Source organism: Trachypithecus francoisi, unplaced genomic scaffold (assembly GCF_009764315.1).
Source record: "Trachypithecus francoisi isolate TF-2019V2 unplaced genomic scaffold, Tfra_2.0 Lachesis_group8, whole genome shotgun sequence".
In the NCBI taxonomy this organism is placed as follows: domain Eukaryota; kingdom Metazoa; phylum Chordata; class Mammalia; order Primates; family Cercopithecidae; genus Trachypithecus; species Trachypithecus francoisi.
In genome coordinates, this window is record NW_022681473.1 from 100926672 (window position 1) to 100935193 (window position 8522).

The 8522-nt window shown below is 37.7% G+C and overlaps 1 long non-coding RNA gene across 1 annotated transcript in view; it reads left to right on the plus strand.

The window, feature by feature from the left end:
* LOC117081267 overlaps positions 1-1164 on the plus strand; it is a 10474-nt gene extending 9310 nt beyond the window's left edge. The window contains exon 3 of the long non-coding RNA XR_004436145.1: positions 1026-1164. This is a non-coding gene — a long non-coding RNA (uncharacterized LOC117081267). The remainder of the gene's footprint in view (positions 1-1025) is intronic.
* The last annotated feature ends 7358 nt before the right edge of the window (positions 1165-8522 follow it).

Consider the following 8522-nt stretch of genomic DNA (forward strand, 5'->3'; position numbering starts at 1 on the left):
CTTTTAGGGATATCTCCCCATATTCCACTCTACTCATCCTTCTGTTTTTTGCATTTTGAATATGAGATTGTATATTTTTATTTTTCTATGATTTTTACCTTTTCTGCTGTTTCTGTGAATTTAGTAAAGGAGGAGATCTTATCATGTACTCAGTCTGCCATCAAGAATGAACAGGAAGCCAGCTTCCCCTTCCGAACTCAATTCTCCTTTCTTCATTGTGTAGATCAACTTATCTCCCTACCCCCTACTCAGATCTGAGCTCCTGTTTATATATGCAAAGAATCATTGATGTGCTCTACTAAAGTAAACAGTAGATTATATATTCCAACTCTTCTCTTTGGCAGCCTGGGATAACTGGCAGAAGGTTTAAAATTTCCATCTTTCCCTTCATCTTCTCCCATTAATCTCAGCCAGGGGAAGGAAGCTATATAGATTTATATCCTCTCTAATATAAATTATGTCTTCCTAAAAAGGCAGATGTAATTGTTTTAAGTAATAATTTTTTCTCTATTATAATTGTAAGTAACAATTGTGGAGTACTTACGTACCAAGAATTATATAAAGTAAATTGACAAACATTAGTTCAGTTAATTCTTACAACATCCTGAATGTCAGTGTTTCATCTATGTATACAAGTGAGAAAACAGGGACTGAGAGAGGATAAGTAGTTGACTGGCATCTCACACCTACTGAAGGGCAGAACTGGAATTCAAATTAATGCTTTGTCTGATTTTAGAGTAAACTTTTTCTATAAAGACCCTGATAGTAAATAGTTTAGGCTTTGCAGGCCGTGTAAGGAAGGTTTCTTGCTCATGTCCTTTAATACATCTTTAAAAATGCAAAAACGATTCTTACCTGGTAGACTATCAGAAACAGGCCATACCAACAATTATATGAAAAAAACCTCAACATCACTGATTGTTAGAGAAACGCACATCCAAACCACAATAAGATACCATCTCATATCAGTCAGAATGGCTGTTATTAAAAAGTCAAAAAATAACAGATGCTGGTGAGGTTGTGAGGAAAAAGGAACGCTTTTTCTTACACTATTGTAAGGAGTGTAAATTAGTTCAGCCATTGTGGAAAACAGTGTGGTGATTCCTCAAAAACCTAAAGAGAGAAATACCATCTGGCCCAGCAATCCCATTACTGGGTATATACCCAAAGGAATAGAAATTATTCTATTATAAAGACACATGAAGCCCGAGTGCAGTGGCTCACACCTGTAATCCTAGCACTTTGGAAGGCTGAGGCAGGCGAATCATGAGGTCAGGAGTTCAAGACCAGCCTGGCCAACATGGTGGAACCCCATCTCTACTAAAAATACAAAAAATAAATAAATAAAATAATTAGCTGGGCATAGTGATGGGCACCTGTAATCTCAACTACTTGGGAGGCTGAGGCAGGAGAATTGGTTGAACCCCGGTGGCAGAGGTTGCAGTGAGTCAAGATCACACCACTGCCCTGTAGCCTGGGTGACAGAGTGAGACTCCATCTCAAAAAAAAAAAAAAAGAAAAAAGAAAAGAAAAGACACATGCACAGGTATGTTCATTGCAGCACTATTCACAATAACAAAGGCATGGAATCAACCTACATGCCCATCAATGATAGACTGAATAAAGAACATGTAGTAGATATACACCATGGAGTACTATGTAGCCATAAAAAAGAATGAGATCCTGTTCTCTGCAGGGACGTGGATGAAACTGGAGGCTATTACCCTTAGCAAACTAACACAGGAATAGAAAACCAAATACTATGTGTTCTCACTTATAATAAGTGGGAGCTACATAATGAGAACACATGGACACATAGAGGGGAACAACACACAATGGGGCCTGTTGGAGAGTGGAAGGAGGGAGAAGGTCAGGAAAAATCACTAATGAGTACTAGGTTTAATATCTGGATGATGAAATAATCTGTACAGCAAAGCCCCATGATACAAGTTCATCTATGTGACAAACCTGCACATATACCCCTGAATGAAGAAGAAGAAGAAGAAGAGGAGGAGGAGAAGGAGGAGGGAGAGGAGAGGGAGGTGGGGGGGGAGGAGGAGGGGGAGGGGGGAGGGGAGGAGGGGAGGAGGAGAAGAGGAGAAGAGGAGAAGAGGAAAGGAAGAAAAAAAGAAAAGAAACAGGCCCTGAGCCACATTTGACCTGTGGGCCATGGTTTGCCAACCCCTGTTCTAGAGCATCTGCTTTAACCACCATAGCCAGGAGGGGGTGGCCAGACAGGGAACAATTCCACCTTGCTCTCCCCATGTCAGCACCACGGATACCAGGCACGTTGCAGCAGTGGTTCAGAGGCAGGCAAAGCCTGTGCTCTTCAAATAGCTAGAATGTACCAGCTGTGTTTTTGTCCCTGCTTTCTGAAATGGGAATTAGACAGGACGGTAAGACTGATTTTTTTTGCTTGTTTTTAATCCCCTTGTCCCTATCTCCTGGCATTTGTCACACTGAGCATTTGGGGCCCAGGTGAAGAAGCTGTGAATTCTGTGCCACGTTTCTCCTCCAAGGCTTCAGGAAACAACTGCTTTGCTGTTCCATCTTGCTGAGAGACATATATCATAAGCCTGTTTGTGGAGAAAAGAAGAGGTCAAAAGGGTAATAACTAGAGTCGGGGTCTTCACTTCCTCATTGTTCTCAATCAATAGACAGATAATTATTTAACATTTATTATGGAACATAAGGGAGCCCATTTGGTAGGCAGGTAATAGGTTAGAGCTTAGAGATGATAAAGACCTAACATAAGAGAGATTGACAATGGGATGACTTTAAGGAAATAACAGGGCTTGGCTGCAGGATATGAAGCATGAGCAGAAACCTATTGTGAGAGAGCCAGCCTGGGTGACTGAGAGGATGATGATGCCACTAAATAATAGAAAACAGCAGGAAAATCTGGAGGGGGAGAGGTCAAAGTCTGTACTGGATGAGTTAAGTTTGAGGCTATGATCACATGCAATTTGACATACAGGTTCAAAACTAATGAAAATGGCAGACTAAAGTGTTCTGAATTTAGCCCCAGGACAACTTGGACCTATTGGAAAAATTTGTGCCAAGGTGTCTCTTCACAAAAGCTCTGTTTAGAAAAATTATTTTGGAGGAGGAAGAGGCCTTGTATATTGTGATGCAACGTTTCCTGGCTCTGATATGATTGGAGCTGCAAGCTAAGGTCATGGCAGTAAGAAAAGAAAGTGACAGAGAGATCCAAAATATACTTTGCAGTGAGAACTGCATAAACTTGGAATTAAAATTTAATACATACTTCTTTAAACACACTATTTTCCCCAATATTTTATTTTGAAAAATTCTAAATAGACCATTGGAAAAAAATAGTGTAATAAATGCCCATATTCTCTTCACCTAAATTTACCACTAATTAACATTTTTGCCATATTTACTTGCTTTCTCTCTCTTTGAAGAAAAAAGATTTTCATCTACATAACCACATTATAAAGATCACATTCAGGACATTTAATAAAGATATTACAGTCTTATCTAATATATAACCCATGTTCAAATGTCCGTGATTTATCCTAACAATGTATTTTATGTGTGTGTGTGTGTGTGTGTGTGTGTGTGTGTGTGTGTGTGTGTGTTTGGTATTCAATCAATGGTCAGCTATTGCATTTAGTGTATCATGTCTTTTCAATTTTCTTTAATTTCAAACAGTTTCCCTGCTCTGTTGGTCTTTTATGACAGTGACCTTTTGAAGAGTCTAGACCAGTTCCTTTGAAGAATGCCTGATGATTAGGATCTGTCTCAATGCTTCTTCATGATGAAATTCAGGTTAGCATTTTTGGTGGGCATAACATATAGGCGGGGCTTCATCTTAATAACAGCACCACAGGATGAAGCAGGTAACATCAATCTGTCCCATCACTGTTGAAGTTAATTAAGTTCCACCATTTGGTTAAGTTGGTTTCTGCCAGAATTTGACATTTCAAAGGTACTTTTCCTTTTACCTGTTGGGTAACACTTTTTGACTATTTGAATGTCCTAATTTCTAAAATCCATTCCGATTCACTTAATGTTTTAGCATCCATTGATTATCCTTGCCTGAATCAATTATTACATTGGTGGTTGAAAAACTGAGGTTTTCTAACTCTACAATTCTTTTACATGTGCTGGCTAACATTCTTCTGTGGGAAAGAACTTTTCTTCCCCCAGCTTTTGTTTTTTAGTGTCATTATGAACTCACGAATTTTTAAGGTTCAATATGTGTTAATCCATTGCTATCCGTTTTCTTTTTTTAAGAATTGAGGTATAATTCTTACAGTGCAGTGCCCCAATCTTACATATACTGTCAGATGAGTTTGGACAAGCATATTCACTCATAGGATTCACACTCTTATCAAGATATAGAACATTTCCAACACCAAAAAAAGTTTCCTCAAGTTCCTTCCTAGTTAATCCCTGTACTCATTCTAGGCAATCACTTTTTCATATTAATTTTAATGCCCTGTTCATTCCAAATTTGGCCAATCAGAGCCTTTTTATGCTGGCTTTGGGCTTTTTTGTTATGCTTCCATCTGTTTTTGAGCAGTCCTAGCTCTCCTGCACACCCGTCTTTTGACTTTACTTATGGTGATTTTTTTTTTGCCATATTAACGTTTATTTTAATGTAGTTAAATAATCTGGTTTGTTTTCATTGCAGCTGGATATTTAATCCTAGTTAGAAAGCCTTTCCCCACACCCAGTACCTATATGATTCCGTCTTTTACATTTTTAAAAATGTATTTGGAGTTTATTCTGCTGAATTATATGAAGAAAGAAGCTACTTTTATCATCTCCTCAAAGATACTTCAGCTGTCTTAATGCCATTTGTTAAAAAGTTTGTTTTTTCCTCAACGATTTGAGATGCCAAGCTTTATAATATACTAAACTTCCGTATGTACTTGGGCTATTTCTGCACTTTCCCTTCCAGACCACTGGACTGAATTTTCCTTTGTCTCATGTTAGAATCATAATCTTTCTCTCCTATTATTTCCATTTGCCTGATAGAACTTGCCCATCCCTTTATTTTTAGCATTTTGAATCAATTCACTTTAGATGTGTCTTTTGTGTTCACCATACCTTTGGCTTTTGATCTTTTAGCCAACTTTCTTTTAATAGACAAGTACATTTATGTTAATTAGCATGACCAATGTTCTCTCCCAACTTTGTCAAGTTATTTTGTTATATTTACTGTCAGTATTATGTTGTATTTGCTGTGCTTCTTTCTATTATCTGTTCTTTGCTTATTTTTCTTTTTGGTATCTCTTCATTTATTTAAGGATGTGTTGGGTTGTTCTAGTACATTCTACTTTTTATGGCACCTGAAGTCTCCTTTTCTCATATTTAGGCACCTACTATTTTGTTGTCAGGTTTAAATGTAGTCTTTGACTCATCTCTCCTGTCTATGTGACAGTCAATGAATTTATTCTACTTTTTTTCTTTATTTTTCCTTTTCTCACTTTTAAAAAAGCTGCATTATATCTACTTTTAAAGAAGTTTTAGCATTTGTATTATGGCCTCTCACCCTTGCCCCACTCTGGTTTTAATATTAGAGCAACTAATGTATTTAGTTCTTGCTCTAAATCCTTTCTTTGACATTTTCCAGAACCTCTAACCAGAGGAAGCTTAATTTCTAGTTGATTCTTCAGAAGGGGATTTTGAGTACAGATTGCCCTTCATTTTTGCATGCTAAAAACTTTTCCTCTAGACTTGATATTTAAAGGACAGCTCGATTGGTTATAAAATCCTTTGCTTACACTTTTTTTTGAATTTCTTGGAAATACTGTTCCATCATTAGCAGAAGTTAAGAAGGTCGATTTCAAACCTTTTCTTCCAATATCAAGAGTAGAGAAAAAGTTTTAAGTTTGATCAAGATATATGCTTAATGTCTCAGACTTAAGCATTCTGAATAGTCAATATTCTGAGGCACATGGGGACTCTTTCAATATGCAGATTCAGGTCTTCTTTCATCTGGGGAAAGTGTTCTTTGAATGATAAGTTTAAATATTATTTCTATTCATTTTTTCTTCTTCAGAGATTTCAATTATATATGTTGAATTATCTTTGCTATCTTCTATATTAATCATTTTCTGACATTTTTAAAGCACCTTCGTTACATCATTTTTGTTTTCTTGACTGTTTCATGGCTTTCATTAGTGTCTCATTATATTTTTAGTTAAATATATTCTCCCTTGGGCACCTTGTAATTTAGTTTTCATTCTAAGATGATTTTGTCATTTTCTTCAATTTAATCGACTCTTACATCTTTCTGGGAGTTTTTGTCCATTTCTGTTCCTAGTATTTGGATTTCTAATTTGAGTTGTTTTTATACATGCAAATACGTGCTTAAGGATGTTTAATCCTAGTTGAAATGTTGTGTTATCGTTTTCTCCCACTTTAAGTTGTATTTGGGGGGGAATTTCCACCAACTGAAATATTTTATATCTCGTTTTTATTTTTCTTTTTGTGGTAACTTTGTACAGATACTGTCTGTCCTTCTCAGTTCATTTTGAAATATTTATTTTCCCAGACTATTTTTTATTTATTTTTTTTGAGATAGGGTCTCATTCTGTTGCCCAGGCTGGAGTGCAGTGGAGTGATCTCAGCTCACTGCAACCTCTGCCTCCCAGGTTCAAGTGATTCTTGTGCTTCATCCTACTGAGTAGCTGGGATTACAGGCACACACCACTACACATGGCTAATTTTTGTACTTTTTAATAGATATGAGGTTTCATCATGTTGGCCGGGCTGTTCTGGAATTCCTGACCTCAGGTGATCTGCCCACCTCGGCCTCCCAAAGTGCTGGGACTACAGGTGTGAACCACTGTGCCTAGCCTATTTTCTTAGACTATTAGTGACAGTTGTATGTAGACAGGGATGTGGGAGGCTTACCATAATTTTGTTGGTTCGAGAATACCTTCTTATTGAGGTATGAAATGTGATTTCTTTACTACATGGTGCCTTTCCCAGGAGACGAGTCAGGGTGCCCCCTGAGTTGGTGATTCTCTTTCATTTCTATAGGGCCATTACTTTTAATTTCCATTTCCTGTTCCTTCTTTTCCTTTGCCACTTAGCCTCCAGATGATGCGTCTTTGAAGTTATCTTCTTCTCCCTCAGAAGCAGCCCCTTCTTAAGGTCACCATCTTTGGCTCTCTGAGCCTTCAAGTCTTTTCCAATAGATTCTTTAGTAGCCAGAGCTCTGATCCACAAAGAACCTGGCATAGTCTCATCTCCTCCTGACTCTGGGTGGTATTTTTTTCTAATTCGCTCCACTGCCCCAGGTCCTCGCTTCCTTCTCTCTGGCACATTTTCACAATGGCTCTGATGGTTTGGTTTACTTCCTAATGTGTGCATTTTGAAGTATTCTTGGCTTTCTATCCATGCTACAGTCTTGGGTTATGACTGGTTTTATTACATCTTGTGTTAATTTTTAGGCCTTTTTTGGGAGGACATATGAAATGATTTGGATTCAAGTAGCTATTGTTATCCTACTGGAAGTTGGAGCCCTCTTCATAAGCTTTCATAAGCTTTGAAATTTGAAATATATGTTAGAGATTACTTACTTCAAACCCCTCTATTCAAAAGTGAGAAACTTAGTTCTAGTAAAAGTAAACAATTTGTCCAGCATTGTACAGGAACAGACTCAAGACTACCACTCTATTCCCTCTCTGTCTCATAACAATAAAATACCCTTTCAAAATGCAGGTAAATTACAGTATGGGGAGAAATCCCCAAAGTCAGAAGTCTCAAGAGTTTCTATACATTTGTTTAGTTAGTGTCCTGGCAAGCTACAGAGCATAGAAATTGTTCTCCTGAGTTGCTTGCAATTCTAATAGATGCCCAAGGAAATATCTCTGGTCCTATTGAATTTTCAAGTCCTGGAGGAAATTGCCTCCATATTCTTATCTCTAATGGTGCATGCTCCTAGGGGTAGAGGAACAGTAGAGGCTCTTAGGCATTTGATCTAAGCTGGAGTTTTGCTTGCATATGGGAAAGTAGGGAACAAGAAGAAATAAGAACACAGAATTTTCTCCTCTCTTCTCCCCCAGCATTCTTAAAGATTATTTTATCATCATTTGCATTTGATTCTTATCTATCTGGCAAAGAAACTATAAGGAAAAACTGTGATGAGTCAAGGCCCAAAACACTGGCTAAGGCTAACTTACTCAGTCAACAATACTAATGGTAGAACTACAGTGTGCTAGACTGCTAACTTTGGGAGAAACAGTGAGTTATAAAGCAAAATTTTTGCCCACAAAGAGTCCACTGTCTCAGGGAATGAGTTTGCATGCATTATACAAGCAATGTGGTAAGTGCTATATGATGTAAATACAACTAACAAAGGGAGCACAGAGGTGGAAACAATGACGCTGCTTTGGAGAGCAGAAGTCTTTGCTAATGAGGTGGCGTTTGAGTTGAGGTTTAAAGAATGAATAAGGGTTTGCTAGGCAGAAAAGGCTATTTCATATTTAGTAAACTGGAAGCAGATGGGGAATGGTCCCTTAAACGTCCTCGTATATCTT